This window comes from Mixophyes fleayi, chromosome 5 (genome assembly GCF_038048845.1).
Source record: "Mixophyes fleayi isolate aMixFle1 chromosome 5, aMixFle1.hap1, whole genome shotgun sequence".
Lineage (NCBI taxonomy): Eukaryota > Metazoa > Chordata > Amphibia > Anura > Limnodynastidae > Mixophyes > Mixophyes fleayi.
In genome coordinates, this window is record NC_134406.1 from 124,487,045 (window position 1) to 124,505,005 (window position 17,961).

The 17,961-nt window shown below is 38.0% G+C and overlaps 1 protein-coding gene across 8 annotated transcripts in view; it reads left to right on the top strand.

Moving 5' to 3' along the window:
• Positions 1-858, top strand: part of PTPN3 (protein tyrosine phosphatase non-receptor type 3) — a 607,886-nt gene extending 607,028 nt beyond the window's left edge. For all 8 annotated transcript variants that reach the window (XM_075212795.1, XM_075212800.1, XM_075212797.1 and 5 more), the window contains one exon: positions 1-858. This exon is cut by the window's left edge and continues 820 nt beyond it. The gene's annotated coding sequence lies outside the window, so the exon portion shown is untranslated.
• Positions 859-17,961: the final 17,103 nt, after the last annotated feature.

The following is a 17,961-nucleotide window of genomic DNA, read 5'->3' on the forward strand; positions in this document are numbered from 1 at the left end:
CCGCATGATGGTAGCGTTAACGCATTTATCACCATCTAAAGGTAATTGCACAATATCGCCACATCTGCAAGTCTGGAAGTCACTACCTTTTGAACATTAATCCACTTTGAACACTATTCCACTGTGCACCTATAATGCCTACCTTGCAGACACACAGTACTGCAGATCCATCTGTTTATCGGCACATCCAATTACTATTTCAGTAGCAGTATTACTTTTTTGTTTTCACATACTGTTTGCTTGTTTTCACATACTGTTTTACTGTATACCACTGCATTTATCCAGTGTATTATCCATTTCCTTGCCCATCAACTTATCTCCCAATCCCGCTGCTTCTAATGAATGTGCTTCCACTGTAGTGGAAGCATGGGGTCTCAGCTGAATGTATAAAAGTAAAGTAAAAAAAAAATTACCAGTAGCTGCTGCATTTCCCACCCTAGGCTTATACTCGAATCAATAAGTTTTCCCAGTTTTTTGTGGTAAAATTAGGTACCTCGGCTTATATTCGGGTCGACTTATACTCGAGTATATACGGTATATATTTCAGTTTTATAAGCTGTGCATTGCTACAAATGTAGTATTAATTTTGAGTACATTTATGGCACAAACTATTTCACAAACATGTTATGAATATTTCACATTGCAGGTCATTCTAAAATGTACAATTAAATAGCACACTGGGCTACTGTATATTCACAAAGAGTAACTCTGAAAGAAAATATAAGTGATGGTTGCATTTATTTTGTCTTATAATAAATAATTCACAACACCGTTCAATTAATGCATACAGACATAAAAGGTCATTTGTGGAAGTACAAAAATGTACCCCAATAATAAATTTTTTGTTGCGAAAATGTACCTATTAATTCAGCTCATGTTTACGTAGTTGCATGCCAAAATGTCAGTTTTTTGGATCTGCCACTGGGAAGTCACAGTGCGGTTTTGTTTATAGAATTGGGACCCAGCTGAAAATGTTCATTGTAGAGGGAGTGAAAACATCACTTCACATGTTGTTCTTACCACCACTTTAGGAGCCCATATTTCATTAAATTAAACTTTTAGATTTTTTTTATGTCTTAAATTAAAGAGAGTTAGAGGACAATGGAACTGTCTTTATTACAAGTGTAATTCTTATGTGTATTTAATATTTTTATTTCATGGGTATTTGTGCTCATATCTACATATGTACATACCTACATAAAATGCTCCTCAATAGTTTAAAAAAAAAAAATATCTTATTGAAAGTACATAACACTTGCTGTTTACTGAAAACTCCTGGGAACCTTTTAAAAGGAATCATTGATGCTGTTCGCAAACCAGGAGTGCCCCTATAAATGCACTCTCTCCACTCCTTCAATATCATTTAAACATATTGGGCACGATTTACTAAGCTGCGGGTTTGAAAAAGTGGGGATGTTGCCTATAGCAACCAATCAGATTCTAGCTTTCATTTATTTAGTACCTTCTACAAAATGACAGCTAGAATCTGATTGGTTGCTATAGGTAACATCTCCACTTTTTCAAACCCGCAGCTTAGTAAATCTAGCCCATTGTGTCCTTCAAAACAAAAATCTGTTTTTTTTTTATGTGGCCACAATTCGAGGAGAATTAATGTGTCCAGCCTGCATTTAGCTGGACATTTTCCCCAATCTGGCCAACTCTTGCAATTAGCAGAATATATGGCAACTGCAGGTAATCCTCACCATCTTGAAATGCAGATGCTGTAAAAGCAATCACATTTGCATACAAATAGCCCCATGATGTTACAAAATGATAAATACACTTCAGGGGCGCAATTTTGCACATTAATAAATGACCCTTAATGTAATGTAGCAGTGACACACTTTTTGTGGTTTTTATAATGTACAAAATAAATCTGTCAAGTTGAGATAAGAAATACAGGCTGATGACACAATGTTGTCTCACTTTTCTTCTGATTCTCGTAAACTTAGAAATTGCACTATTTTTCAAATACACATATTAGGGAATTGAGCCTTAGGATTAAAAAATTAGGGACAAAATGTCGACCTGTAAAGAATGCATCTTAGTCCGTGGCTGTCCAGTTAGTAGTCTATGGACTTGATATGACCTTTCAGTGTTTGTGTGTACATTGGCAGTCTTGAGAACGTTGAAGAATTTTGTTCCATGGCCTATTACTTAATATGGTTTAGGACAGTCATAAATTTGTAGGAATTCCCATAAAGATTGTGGACAAAACTGATTTTGTCACTTACACATGAGTCATTACCATGACTCATGTGTAAGTGACAAAAGATAATGATTATAGAGAGTCCATTTGTGTGTCTGAAGAAACTTTTATATTTGTAATGCAATTGGCGACATTTGCTGAAGTGTGTACAGAAAATACTTGTGATAGTATATTTTTGACCTCCTACCATACTGTAGTAGAAAAAAATGTACAAAGTTGTTATCAGTTGGCCAGTTTTATCTTTTATCCCATACCATAATACATTTTAAGAAATCACATTTGAAAATAATATTTGAAAGTTAAAATCTTCATAATCTTTTAAGTGTCTTTTTCCAAAATACTAAGTGCAATAAGTGTTAATTGCTGTCTTTTTGTAATGTAGGAATGGGCCCCATCTACTTGTTTGCATCATTAAATGTGCAACCCAAGGCAATGTGGTTAGCATTTATTGGTGATACTCAAACATACTTGCACACTTAAACGACAACGCCATCCAATGCTTAAAAATAACTCTAAAGTGGAGATCACTATTTTAAGAATAATCCAGAGTTTTACATGGATTCACCATTCCCTAATGTGCCAAGGTTTTTCTGTAAACTTCCTATGCTCAACTGATCTGAACATTGCATTGTTGTTGATGCCCCTTCCCTATTAACATTCTCTTGCATGAGAATGGAAACTTCACAGGTTAATGCCACCCAGTACTAAGTTTGAAGTTTTTAATGGACATCTTGTTTGATAGTTTGAAAATATGTTAGAGGACCATCAATAAACACAAAACATACAGCTTTCAGTGGATTTTTTCTTTAATGAGGTAACAAGTACAAGGGGCTTTCCCTCACTAGATAGCAAAAAAGAAAGATAGCAGGGAACAGCAATTGCACCGACACACATGTAGTTCTGAGAATATATATATATATATATATATATATATATATATATATATATATATATATATATATATATATATATATATATATATATATATATATGTATATATATATATATATGTATATATATATATATATATATATATATATATATATATATATATATATAATTAACATACACACAATCAGTGGTCACTTTATTAGGTACTAGTACAAAGTTGGAACTTCCCTTTGCCCAAACTGCAATTCTTTGGAGACAATCCTAAGAGATTATAGTCCATGTTGACATGATGGCATCATGCAGCTGCTGGCGATGCCTTGAATCTCTAGTTCCACCATATCCCAAATGTGCTCCACTGAATTGGGATATTGTGACAACGGACGGCATTGAAGTACATGGGACTCATTGTCATGTTTATGGAACCTGCTTGAAATGTGCATTATACTGCTGGAAGTAGCCATTAAAAGATGAGTAAACTGTGGCCATAATGGGATCCGCATGGTCAGCAAAAATATTCAAGTATGCTGTGGCATTTAAACAATGCTCAGTTGGTATTAAGGGGCCAAGTGTGTGTCCAGAAAACATTTCCCACACCATTACACCACCAGCTTGCACCGTTGACCCAAGGCAATATGTATCCAACAACAATCATTCCACTGTCAGTCATTTAGATGACATTTCTTCCCCATTCTGGTGATTGATTGGTCTGAACAACAACTGATCCTCTTTGACCGTGTCTGCATAATTTTATGCATATTGAGTAGAGATGAGCGCACTCGGATTTCGTAAATCCGAGCCCACCCGAACGTTTCCGATCCAAGTCGGATCCGAGACAGATCCGGGTATTGGCGCCAAATGAAAACTTGAAACCGAGGCTCGGAGTCATAATCCCGCTGTCGGATCTCGCGATACTCGGATCCTATAAATTCCCCGCTAGTCGCCGCCATCTTCACTCGGGCATTGATCAGGGTAGAGGGAGGGTGTGTTAGGTGGTCCTCTGTCCTGGTAGATCTCGTGCTGTGCTGTTTAGTGCTGTGCTGTGCTGTGCTGTGCTGTGTTCTGCAGTATCATTCCAGTGGTGCTGTGTGCTGTGCTCTGTCAATTTTGAGTTCAGTGGTGCTGCTGGGTCCTGTGCTGTGTCCTGTTCAGTCCAGTGGTGCTGTGTCCTGTGCTCTGTGCTTCTAAGGCATAGTTATTTCCTCATTATTCCCAAGTGTTTAAAAAAAAAAAAAAAGTAATTATAACAAAATTTGCAAAACCAATCCAGCAGTATAAGTGCATTGGTACTGCAATATTACCAAGTTCACACATTCTGCATTATCTTGTGCTACATATAATGGAGACCAAAAATTTGGAGGATAAAGTAGGGAAAGATCAAGACCCACTTCCTCCTAATGCTGAAGCTGCTGCCACTAGTCATGACATAGACGATGAAATGCCATCAACGTCGTCTGGCAAGCCCGATGCCCAATCTCCTAGTACAGGGCATGTAAAATCCAAAAAGCCCAAGTTCTCAAAAAGTAGCAAAAAGAGAAACTTAAAATCATCTGAGGAGAAACGTAAAGTTGTCAATATGCCATTTACGACACGTAGTGGCAAGGAACGGCTTAGGCCCTGGCCCGTGTTCATGACTAGTGGTCCAGCTTCACCCAAGGATCTAAGCCCTCCTCCTCCCCCCATACAAAAAATTTAAGAGAGTTATGCTGTCAGCAACAACAACAAAACAGCAAAGAACTCTGCCTTCTAAACAGATGACATCACAAATCCCCAAGGCGAGTCCAAGGGTGTTGGTGGTTGTGAAGCCTGACCTTCCTATCACTGTACGGGAAGAGGTGACTCCATCCAGCATTTGCAGCACGCACACTGCATATGCTGGAAGGAATACCCACAGTCCAGTTACAGATTTGGCTAATGAAGGTGTGAATGTTGTACACCGGGAGGAGGATATTGATGTAGCTGGCGCTGAGGAGGATGTTGATGATTATGATGCAGACAGATACCAAATTGCCTTTCTCAATTTCTATATATATTCTAGATTATATAACGGCTGAATAGTTTTCTATTTTACTCCTAGTGGAGAGGGGATCTGATGCAGACAGATACCAAACTGCCTTTGTCCATTTCTTTGTATATTTGAATTTCTAGTTCTACATTCTATGCAGGCTGCTTTTTTTATATTCAACTACAAGTGTAGGGCGGGGGGGCCACCAAAGTAACGTGGTCAATTTAATTTCACTTTCTAGCTCCACAGTCTGTGCAGCCTGCTTTTTTTATCTTCAAAGTATTTACAAGCCTTGCAATCTAAATTAACTAGAGGTAGTGACGTGCTAGAACTCCACCCTCTATATGCTGCAGAGGATGGAGGAGCATCAAAAGGCCATTCAAGCCTACACAGCCACCTACGACATAGGCAAAGGAGTGAGGATGTGCCTGAGTCAAGCGCACTGGAGACTGATTTCCGTGTTGTGCAAGGTTCTGCAGCCATTTGAACTTGCCACACGAGAAGTCAGTTCCGACACTGCCAGCTTGAGTCAGGTGATTTCCCTGATCAGGCTTTTGCAGAAGCAGCTGGAGAAAGTGAGGGAGGAGCTGGTACACCATTGCGATTCCACCTAGCAAGTAGCTCTTGTGGATGAAGCCCTTCGCACGCTTTGCCAGGATCCGAGGGTGGTCAGTCTTTTAAAGTCAGAGGAATACATTCTGCCCACCGTTCTCGATCCTCGGTTTAAAGCGTATGTTGTGTCTCTGTTTCCGGCGGACACAAGTCTACAGCGGTGCAAAGACCTGCTGGTCAGGAGATTGTCCTCTGAAGAGGACCGTGACATACCACCAGCTCCACCTTCATTTTTATCACTGTTTGTGCAGTTCCAAAAAAGAGGAACTGCCATTTCTATTGCTACCTTCTTTCTTTCTGTATTTCCTGTGGTCTGTTCTGCTAAGGGCATTGTTATTTCCAAGTTATCCAAAAGTTAAAAAAAAAATAAATTATTTTTATAAAAAAATTATAAAAAATTCATTTAAAAAAAATATTAAAATTTTTTAAAAAATATAGCTTGTACTGCTATTTAAAAGTCTAACTACGATCATTCACTGTTGCTGTACCCAAAAATAATAGGTACTGCTATTAAAGTACAGTCCAGTGGTACTCTCCTGTGCCGCAGATAATTTGTAAAAGCTTTGCCGAGTGTGTGTAGTTATACATACTACACACACACATGTTTTAAGAAGAGGCACAACACTGACAACCTGTTAGAGAAACTGAGGGAAATAATCTCTCTGTGGCTCACCCCACTTAGACTCTCCTGGGGATTCGAATAACTGCCATTTCTAGTACTACCTTCTTTCTTTCTCTATTTAAAAGAAACGAAATAACTGCCATTTCTAGTACTACCTTCTTTATTTCTATATTTAAAACAGAAAAAAACCTGCCATTTCTAGTACTACCTTCTTTCTTTCTCTATTTGAAAGAAACTAAATAACTGCCATTTCTAGTACTACCTTCTTTCTTTCTCTATTTAAAAAAAAAAAATAACTGCCATTTCTAGTACTACCTTCTTTCTTTCTATATTTAAAACCCAAAAAAACCTGTCATTTCTATTACTACGTTAATTGTTTGTGCAGTCACAAAAAAGAGGAACTGCACCCTTAACTGCTATGTTGGTTTTAGACGTCCATCCGGTGTCCGCCATCTGTTCCCTGGAATTCAGACCAGTTGAGGTTTTTTTTATTATATTGTGGGGACCGCTCCACAGTCCAGATACTTGTTTGGTGGAATTCAGACCAGTTGAGTTTTTTTTTTATTATATTGTGGCCCCGGTATCAAATTGGGTACCGGGGCCACCCCACTACGCAGTCCAGATACTTGTTTGGTGGAATTCAGACCCGTGGAGGGTTTTTTATTAATTATATTGTGGTGACCACTCCTCCTACGCAGTCCAGGTACATTATTTGGTGCGATTCATACCAGTTCAGGGTTTTTAAATTATATTGTGGTGACCACTCTTCTACGCAGTCCAGGTAAATTTTTTGGTGCGAATCATACAAGTTCAGGGTTTTTAAATTATATTGTGGTGACCACTCCTCTACGCAGTCCAGGTACATTTTTTGGTGCGAATCATACAAGTTCAGGGTTTTTAAATTATATTGTGGTGACCACTCCTCTACGCAGTCCAGGTACATTTTTTGGTGCGATTAAGACCAGTTGATGGATTTCTTATTATATTGTGGTGACCACTCCTCTATGCAGTCCAAGTACATTATTTGGTGCGATTCATACCAGTTCAGGGTTTTTAAATTATATTGTGGTGACCACTCCTCTACGCAGTCCAGGTAAATTTTTTGGTGCGAATCATACAAGTTCAGGGTTTTTAATTATATTGTAGTGACCACTCCTCTACGCAGTCCAGGTAAATTTTTTGGTGCGAATCATACAAGTTCAGGGTTTTTAAATTATATTGTGGGGACCACTCCACTACGCAGTCCAGATACTTTTTTGGTAAAATTCAGACCAGTTGAGGTTTTTTTTATTATATTGTGGCCCCGGTATCAAATTGGGTACCGGGGCCACCCCACTACGCAGTCCAGAATTTTTTTTTGGGGAATTCAGACCCGTGGAGGGTTTTTTATTAATTATATTGTGGTGACCACTCCTCTACGCAGTCCAGGTACATTTTTTGGTGCGAATCATAAAAGTTCAGGGTTTTTAAATTATATTGTGGTGACCACTCCTCTACGCAGTCCAGGTACATTTTTTGGTGCGAATCATACAAGTTCAGGGTTTTTAAATTATATTGTGGTGAACACTCCTCTACGCAGTCCAGGTAAATTTTTTGGTGCGAATCATACAAGTTCAGGGTTTTTAAATTATATTGTGGGGACCACTCCACTACGCAGTCCAGATACTTTTTTGGTAAAATTCAGAACAGTTGAGGTTTTTTTTTATTCTATTGTGGCCCCGGTATCAAATTGGGTACCGGGGCCACCCCACTACGCAGTCCAGAATTTTTTTTGGGGGAATTCAGACCCGTGGAGGGTTTTTTATTAATTATATTGTTGTGACCACTCCTCTACGCAGTCCAGGTACATTATTTGGTGCGAATCATACAAGTTCAGGGTTTTTAAATTATATTGTGGTGACCACTCCTCTACGCAGTCCAGGTAAATTTTTTGGTGCGAATCATACAAGTTCAGGGTTTTTAAATTATATTGTGGTGACCACTCCTCTACGCTGTCCAGGTACATTTTTTGGTGCGAATCATAAAAGTTCAGGATTTTTAAATTATATTGTGGTGACCACTCCTCTACGCAGTCCAGGTACATTTTTTGGTGCGATTAAGACCAGTTGATGGTTTTCTTATTATATTGTGGTGACCACTCCTCTACGCAGTCCAGTACATTATTTGGTGCGATTCATACCAGTTCAGGGTTTTTAAATTATATTGTGGTGACCACTCCTCTACGCAGTCCAGGTAAATTTTTTGGTGCGAATCATACAAGTTCAGGGTTTTTAAATTATATTGTGGTGACCACTCCTCTACGCAGTCCAGGTACATTTTTTGGTGCGATTAAGACCAGTTGATGGTTTTCTTATTATATTGTGGTGACCACTCCTCTACGCAGTCCAGGTACATTATTTGGTGCGATTCATACCAGTTCAGGGTTTTTAAACTATATTGTGGTGACCACTCCTCTACGCAGTCCAAGTACATTATTTGGTGCGATTCATACCAGTTCAGGGTTTTTAAATTATATTGTGGTGACCACTCCTCTACGTAGTCCAGGTACATTTTTTGGTGCGATTCATACAAGTTCAGGGTTTTTAGATTATATTGTGTTGACCACTCCTCTAAGCAGTCCAGGTACATTTTTTGGTGCGATTAAGACCAGTTGATGGTTTTCTTATTATATTGTGGGGACCACTCCACTACGCAGTCCAGAAAGATACCTCGTTGCAATGTTTTGGACTAATAACAATATTGTGAGGTGTTCAGAATACACTGTAAATTAGTGGAAATGATTGTTATTGAATGTTATTGAGGTTAATAATAGCGTAGGACTGAAAATAAGCCCAAAAACTTGATTTTTGAACTTTTTATGCTTTCTTCAAAAAAAATCTGAATCCAAAACCTTAAATCCGAACCAAAACCTTTCGGCAGGTGTTTTGCAAAACAAATCCGAACCCAAAACCTCAAGAAAATCCAAATCCAAAACACAAAACACGAGACACCAAAAGTCGCCGGTGCACATCCCTAATATTGAGTTGCCGCTACATGATTTGGCTGAATAAACAGTAGCATTAATGCGTAGGTATACCTAATAAAGTGGCCACTGAATGACTAAATATATCATTTTGAGTATGTTCCAAGCAACAAATAAGTGCATAACACACCAAGATTTTCAAATTGTTTTCAATACTAAAACATTATTTGTACATTATTTTGAATGTATTTGTAATGAATAACTTATATATTGATCAGGCTTTTTGTGTTTAATATTAAAAAAAATATTTAATAATTATGTTCAAACTCTGTTGCATTACCCTATTATACCTTAACTATTTCAAGTGTCCTTAAAACCTTTTGGTACTGTGTCTTATTGAAGAATGTCAGTAAGGGACTTTCCAGACAGAGATTTAATATAGTGATACTATTATTATTATTATTATTATTATTATTATTATCATTTATTTGTTAGGCCCCACAAGGTTTCCGCAGCGCCGTACACAGTACAAACAGTAGACCATACAAGGTGACATAGTACAGAACAATAAACACAAAGTGCCAATACTTCAGTAACTCCGGGCAGACATATGGGGTAAAGACGGAGCAGAAGAACAGGTATGGAGACAGGAGGGGAGAGGGTTCCTGCTCATACAAGCTTACATCCTAAGGGATATAATACTATATTTTATGCATCACCATAGATTTCTTTTTTTGTTTCTGTAGATATTACTTCAATTGTTTACAGCAAATAGTAGTGTAAAAATGAGGAAAAATGGTCAAAATAAGCAAAATGACTTTTTATGGCACATAAAAAAGGAACACATTTCTGTTTCTATTAAGCACACTAGTCTTGTATCTGAAAGAGAAAACTGTGAGATCTAAAAAGAGAAATCCCAGTAAATTATGTATTAAGATTTAAATTTTGCTAGTGTGCTTCGAGTAGTTTTAAATTTGGGAATAACCTCGTTTGTGGGAACTAATATGTTTAAAATATTTTTAGATGTACAATTATATAGCATTGAGCTGTATAATGGGATTATACAAAGCTATAATAATGTGAAGACATAGTTGTAGAGGTCCACATATAGTCATAATTCAATTTAAATATTTCATGGATAAAACAATGATCTAATCATTTAGTACTGCAAAAAAATGTTGCTACACACTGTTTAAATTACTGGAAAGAACTTTGATATCAAATAGCAGAATGTGTATTTACAGTTCTTTGTTTTTATAACTGCCTGAGGGTGATTTAGCCAATAATCTAGGGTGCCTTCAGAATAATGTGCAATAATATATTACAAAACAGTTTGGGCTGCTTTTAGCCTTCAATAACTGATCTTGTACAGATTTGGCTTAGAACCTAGTAAATTATTATACTGCTGACTAAATAATTATGTTTTAGCATCACATCTGTGCTATAATATACTTTACTCCCTCTCACTATGGGGGTTAAAGACCTCTTCCAGACGTAGTGGGAGGCGGATCCTGGGGTATCATTGGACCACGAAGAGTGGTGAGATATCTACGAGTGGACTGCACACTGTTCTATTAATTTCTGAAGTAAAGAAAATGCCAGTAAATTACTCCATAGGTGGTACTACGTCGAGATTGCAAGCCATATGCCCACATAAAGTGCTGCTTGCTGGAGAAACTGTGGCCACATTGGAACCTTTATGCATATATGGTGGAACTGTCCCAATCTACGTCCGTTCTGGGCTGCTGTCCTTTCCTTTTCTTTAAAGGTCCTTGGTATCCTCCTGCCTTCTGAACCCAAACACGTGCTTTTGCCTCTGCCTGTCCCAGACCTCCCAGCTCATGCGCATAAACTTTTCAGACATATTGTCAGTGCGGCAACCTGCCAGATCCCTGCCTCCTGGAAGAACCCCATGCCTCCGACACTTCTAATGGTCTGCGGTCTAGTTTGAGGAATGTTTACTACTGACATTATATATATCACACAACTTAACCCGTGCATGATACTCATGCATTCTAGTCAAATCAAGCTACTTAAGGTGTTAAAAAGGTTCTTCTCATGCATTTGGGCCATAGCCCAGGCCTCAACCACCAACCACTCCCCACTGTCACCCCCGGCAACCACCAACCACTCCCAACTGTCACTTCTCCTTCAAGAAATATATATATATATTTTTTAAAATCTTTATAAACACTTTTAACAATTAACAAATTAAATTAACAAATTAAAAACATCTTAGTATACCAAATTTCAGCCCTTTCTGATTTTTTTTTTCCATACACACTAAGAATTTAGTAGGTCAGTGTATAACTTCGCCCAGCAGGTGGTGCTGCAGCATGATTTTATTTTTCCCACACACACACAGACAGACTAACACACGCCACTAGACATTTATATTATAGATTTTGAAATGCTACCTACCCCCCATATCTGTACATATGTTTTTGTTGGTCTTCTCTTGAATTCGCTATAGTTTTGTATTCTTATGTACTTGATGTTACTAATAAAACAGTACTTAAAAAAATAATAATAATTATGTTTTAGCATGATTAGATAGCCATTGTTGAGTTGAGAACAAGCACAAATACTAATTTAGGTGGCAAGGTCTATTATTGTCACTCAGTAGTTTCTGGAGATTGCAGATTCCCTATTGTCAGCTAAGGTTAGCACATTCAGAAAAAAGACATGGAGTCTTCTTGACCCGTGTATTCACCAGGGTTCCCCCCAAAGAGGGTGATCTGCAGGGCTCCCTCTGAAGTGCCCCTTAGTGTGCCAAGCCTCCAGTCAATGAAAGTAAAGTACCATAACAGTAAGCTGGTGATGGGTCAGACAGGCCGAAGTCAGGTAGATCCGTGGAAGCACCGAGCCAGAAACCAAAAGTGTTGTCAAGACTAGCGGAGGTCAGGAATAAAGAGACTCTAATCAATGTACCAAAACAGTAGGCAGAGAAATAGGCCAAGAAGCTGAGTCTGGACATAGGGAAACACCAGCCACTGGAAAGCAGGAAGCAAGGAAAATGCTGGAGCTATGGGAAAGATCTAATTACCTTCTACTGAAAAGTGCACAGTGTGTTGCTTAAATAGGCTTCCCTGATTTCAAGGCAGGCCTATGATGTCGATGGTCAGAATAAGAATGTGAAATTGCTGTGCACCCACTGCTATAGGCAGAACAGGGAGAGCGGTAAAGATGACAGTGAGAGAATGCCGGTTAGCCAGTCTGGTAAGTGACAACTGGACTCTTGGTCCATCATTTGACAAGTATTGAAACTAATTATTATGGAACTGTAACATTTAAGTGACTTATTTATACTTGGCTGACATCAGTATCTTTGGTTTTAAGGTGCCACATTGCTCATCAGTGCCAAACAGTGGGAGATTATTGCATATGGAAAGCAGGGATCTGCAAGGTAGTCAAAATATGTGCAGTCATGAATGCATAGGGTATGGGGGACACTGCTCATAAAAAAATCTTGTAATCTAGTGGGAAAAGGGCAGAGCCAGGACAAACGGAACAAGTCTTGTCTAGGGTAATGAGAAGTGGGTATAAATGAGGTGTTGAGACACAGGTCGAAAGTTGATAGGAGGGCATGAGTGTGTTGTTGAGGGCTTCATGGCTTTTTTTTTTGCCTTTTTCAGCAATTTGTGAAGCACAGCAACATGATCAGCAGATTGCTTTTTAGGTTAAGCGATTCTATTGTGGTTTGATATTTCAAATTATTTGCAATAATATGACAATAGTCCTGTTATCAATGAAATGATTATCACGTGTTTTATTCCAATTCCTATAGGAACTGTTTAGAAATACATTTGAGGATATAAAATGATATGTAATGTAAAGGTGTTCAATATTTTGATATTATTAGTAATTCCACTTAGAAAAAAATCCCTAACAGTAAAAAAACAAAAATACAAACAAACAACAAATAATTTCTTGTTACAGTGGAAAATTGAATATCATAGGACAGCGTTTACCCACATACCAGAGCAATACATCATGAAAGTGTAATATATATGTGCAGCCTACTTAATGTATGGAAATTATAGTGCTGAAAAAAAGAAAAAGTGAATTCTTACCTTGTTTGTTTACAAAATGCTTTTAAAGAGGCATATTGAAAATAAACAATTCACTATACTATATGAAGTTAATGATACTACAGCAGACATGTCAAACTCGCAGACCGCAAGTGGGCCAAATGCATATTTTTTGCGGTCCACATTAGTATGGGAAAACAAATGGAATGCGGCACACATTTTTATTTTATTTGGTTAAATGACTTAAAAATTCACTGAATATGACAGAACAGTTTATGTGTGAGTTCACTCAAACCTCCCCGCCAGCATCACGTGACACATGCGCGTGCCGATTACGCTCATCTCGCTCCACCTGCGCTATATTATGTCGCACGCAGTCAGAACAGTACACTTTCAAAATTCAAGCAAACTGCTTGGCACTTGGTGATCTGTGACTGTGCTCAAAACTTTATCCGTTTGGTAAGTTGGTTTCAAGTAGGGATGTGCACCGGCGACTTTTGAGGTCTCGTGTTTTGTGTTTTGGATCCGGATTTTCTCGATGTTTTGGGTTCGGATTTGTTTCGCAAAACACCTGCCGAAAGGTTTTGGTTCGGATTTAAGGTTTTGGATTCGGATTTTTTTTTAAAAAAAGCATAAAAAGTTAAAAAATCAAGTTTTTGGGCTTATTTTCACTCATACGCTATTATTGACCTCAATAACATTCAATAACAAGCATTTCCACTAATTTACCGTGTATTCTGAACACCTCACAATATAGTTATTAGTCCAAAACGCTGCAACGAGGTATCTTTCTGGACTGCGTAGTGGAGTGGTCCCCACAATATAATAAGAAAACCATCAACTGGTCTTAATCGCACCAAAACATGTACCTGGACTGAGTAGAGGAGTGGGTCACCACAATATAAATTAAAAACCCTGAACTTGTATGATTCGCACCAATTATGTACCTGGACTGCGTAGAGGAGTGGGTCACCACAATATATATAATAAGAAAACCATCAACTGGTATGAATCGTACCGAATAATGTACCTGGACTGCGTAGAGGAGTGGGTCACCACAATATATTTAATAAGAAAACCATCAACTGGTATGAATCGCACCAAATAATGTACCTGGACTGCGTAGAGGAGTGGGTCACCACAATATAAATTAAAAACCCTGAACTTGTATGATTCGCACCAATAATGTACCTGGACTGCGTAGAGGAGTGGGTCACCACAATATAAATTAAAAACCCTGAACTTGTATGATTCGGACCAATAATGTACCTGGACTGCGTAGAGGAGTGGGTCACCACAGTATATATAATAAGAAAACCATCAACTGGTATGAATCGCACCGAATAATGTACCTGGACTGCGTAGAGGAGTGGGTCACCACAATATATATAATAAGAAAACCATCAACTGGTATGAATCGCACTGAATAATGTACCTGGACTGCGTAGAGGAGTGGGTCACCACAATATATATAATAAGAAAACCATCAACTGGTATGAATCGCACCGAATAATGTACCTGGACTGCGTAGAGGAGTGGGTCACCACAATAGATATAATAAGAAAACCATCAACTGGTATGAATCGCACCGAATAATGTACCTGGACTGCGTAGAGGAGTGGGTCACCACAATAGATATAATAAGAAAACCATCAACTGGTATGAATCGCACCGAATAATGTACCTGGACTGCGTAGAGGAGTGGGTCACCACAATATATATAATAAGAATGCTGAAGGTCAGTTTGGATATCAGAGGAGGAGATATAAAAGAAATACTGCTAAAACAAGAAGCTAAGATGATTTTTCTCATGGACACAATCGATCCGAAAGGCTTAAATGAGAATAATAATTATACAATCTTCCTATAAGCATCTCATCCAATCTTGGATTCCTGACTGAGATAAATTGTCTACAAGTCTTCAATCACAATAAAATCTTGAGAAGATATATGTCAGACAGTTCAAGACCATTGACCTTATATTATTCCTTAATTATATAGTATAAACAAATGAAACTTCCACTCATGATAATTTTATCACATTCAATATTATTTAATAATTTATTCACAATATGGAAACACTTCCCTTTCAAAGTATAACTGATATCTAATATCACATTATAATTGGTTTCCACTAATTTAACCTGGCATAGAATATTTTTCTTTGCCCTTATTTGATCACATCATATGGGGTCTTTCCTGTTAATTTCTTTTCCTTCCCCACTTACTGTAGAGAAATATATAAAATGTTCTATTTTTCACCAATTATTTATGTACCTTGCAATTTATAGTAACTATTTAATTACTCCATGCACGATCACCAGATAATTTATGACTTTAACAAATTCATACTCACCTAATAATATCACTGAGCAGTTTTAATATATATATTATCAGAGTTGAATACATCATTATAATTGAGGATTTTCTTCTATAATATTATAAAAATAATTGGTCATCTATCACGCTAAATTGTATTAGCAGCTATAATTAATCTTCATACAAATCATATCTGCGAGGTATCCATAATCCCTCGTAGCTTATTCTTAGAAGGGCAGTCCGCTCAGAGGATATATGTTTACAAGATATCACCATGACTACCACGTATTAACGGGACACGTCATCCGCCCTATTATTTTAGAATGCCCCATAAGAAGAGTCATCGCCATAGAGCTAGAATATTGCAGGACTCCATTGGAGGATATCCACAAAACGGACTCGTATATTACGAGACCCGAGATAGGCAGCCAACAACATCAATCTTAAATCTCGCCACATGATTGGAAATATTCCTCACGTGACATCCACGTAGCCCCATACTGACAGTATAAAAGAGCTGTCAGTCGCGTCCTCCGCTAGCCACGACTAAGCACACATAGCGAAACGCGCGTCGGCGTTTCGCTGGATGCCTCCACTTACCTATTTATAAATCCTCAGATCCTTTCCAATGCTCCTATTAGATCCACAGTTAGATGGAGTTTACATTAGGTAGCTAGCAATACACCTTATATAGTGCAACGAAGATTACCTGCTAGATTACCGTGCCTCATAGATCCTTTGACAGCTAGACAGCCAAGGGTATTTTCTAGTCAGCCAGGAGGGAAGTTTATTAACCCATGGCTATATTATAGAGACTCTTTATTATACCCTTTGATCATTCATTTATATTATCCAAACCAGACGTGGTGAGATAATTGATCCATTGGGCTAATCTATATTGTTATATACACTAATAGGATCTAGTATAAGGATGTTATTATTGATTAATGGGATGGAGTAGAGCATCCAGCGAACTTTTAAGTACACATCACGTTTTAACTTTTTCATTTTATTTTATATTTCGCTGATAAGTCAGTAATAAAAGCTATGTTTTAAGTGTTCCATACTCCTTTCAAGATTTAGAGCATTTGTGCACCTACAAAACCCTTCTTTTATTAAACTTTCATCTGCCTCTCTAAGGAATGGTAGCACCCTGTACATAATATAATAAAATATTATAATGTAAAAGGCAATACGGGATATACTCTATCATTAGTGCGACTTATACAGGTCCCCCTTTTTCCTCGTCCCTTTACCCTATGAAATAATAAGAAAACCATCAACTGGTATGAATCGCACCGAATAATGTACCTGGACTGCGTAGAGGAGTGGGTCACCACAATATAAATTAAAAACCCTGAACTTGTATGATTCGCACCAATAATGTACCTGGACTGCATAGAGGAGTGGGTCACCACAATATATATAATAAGAAAACCATCAACTGGTATGAATCGCACCGAATAATGTACCTGGACTGCGTAGAGGAGTGGGTCACCACAATATAAATTAAAAACCCTGAACTTGTATGATTCGCACCAATAATGTACCTGGACTGCGTAGAGGAGTGGGTCACCACAATATAAATTAGAAACCCTGAACTTGTATGATTCGCACCAATAATGTACCTGGACTGCGTAGAGGAGTGGGTCACCACAATATTATTAAAAAACCCTACACGATTCTGAATTCCACCCAAAAAGTTTATGGACTGCGTAGTGTAGTGTTCCCCACAATATTATTTAAAAATTTTGCAGCAACAGTCAACGTTGTTTAATATCTGATACACCTCTATCTGGACTGCATAGTGGAGTGGCCCCGGTACCCAATTTGGTACCGGGGCCACAATACCTCCTCCAACCATGGTACAGACCATTCGTCATTGAGATCCCATCAAGTATGTTAAAGACAGACAGGGTTGAAGTGTTATTGGTTGACTTTGTAAACCAAAAAACTGTCCCTGTTGCACATAGTCGGGCAATGAAGACTGACTTTTTCATTTAAAGGCACCATCTTTCAAGTGTAGTGTTTGTAAGTCATATTATACTTTTGGTAAAATTTCTTTATTTTGTTCCTCTTTATGGTAACTACTAATAGAATTAAAGTATTAAATAGAAGCGGCAGTTCCTCTTTATGGGAATTAGTAATAGAATTAAAGTATTAAATAGAGTGGTATAGAGTGGTAGTGTGGTATAGAGTGGTCCCCACAATATAATAATAAAACCCTCAACTGGTCTGAATTCCACCAAACAAGTATTTGGACTGCGTATTGGGGTGGCCCCGGTACCCAATTTGATCCCGGGGCCACAATAA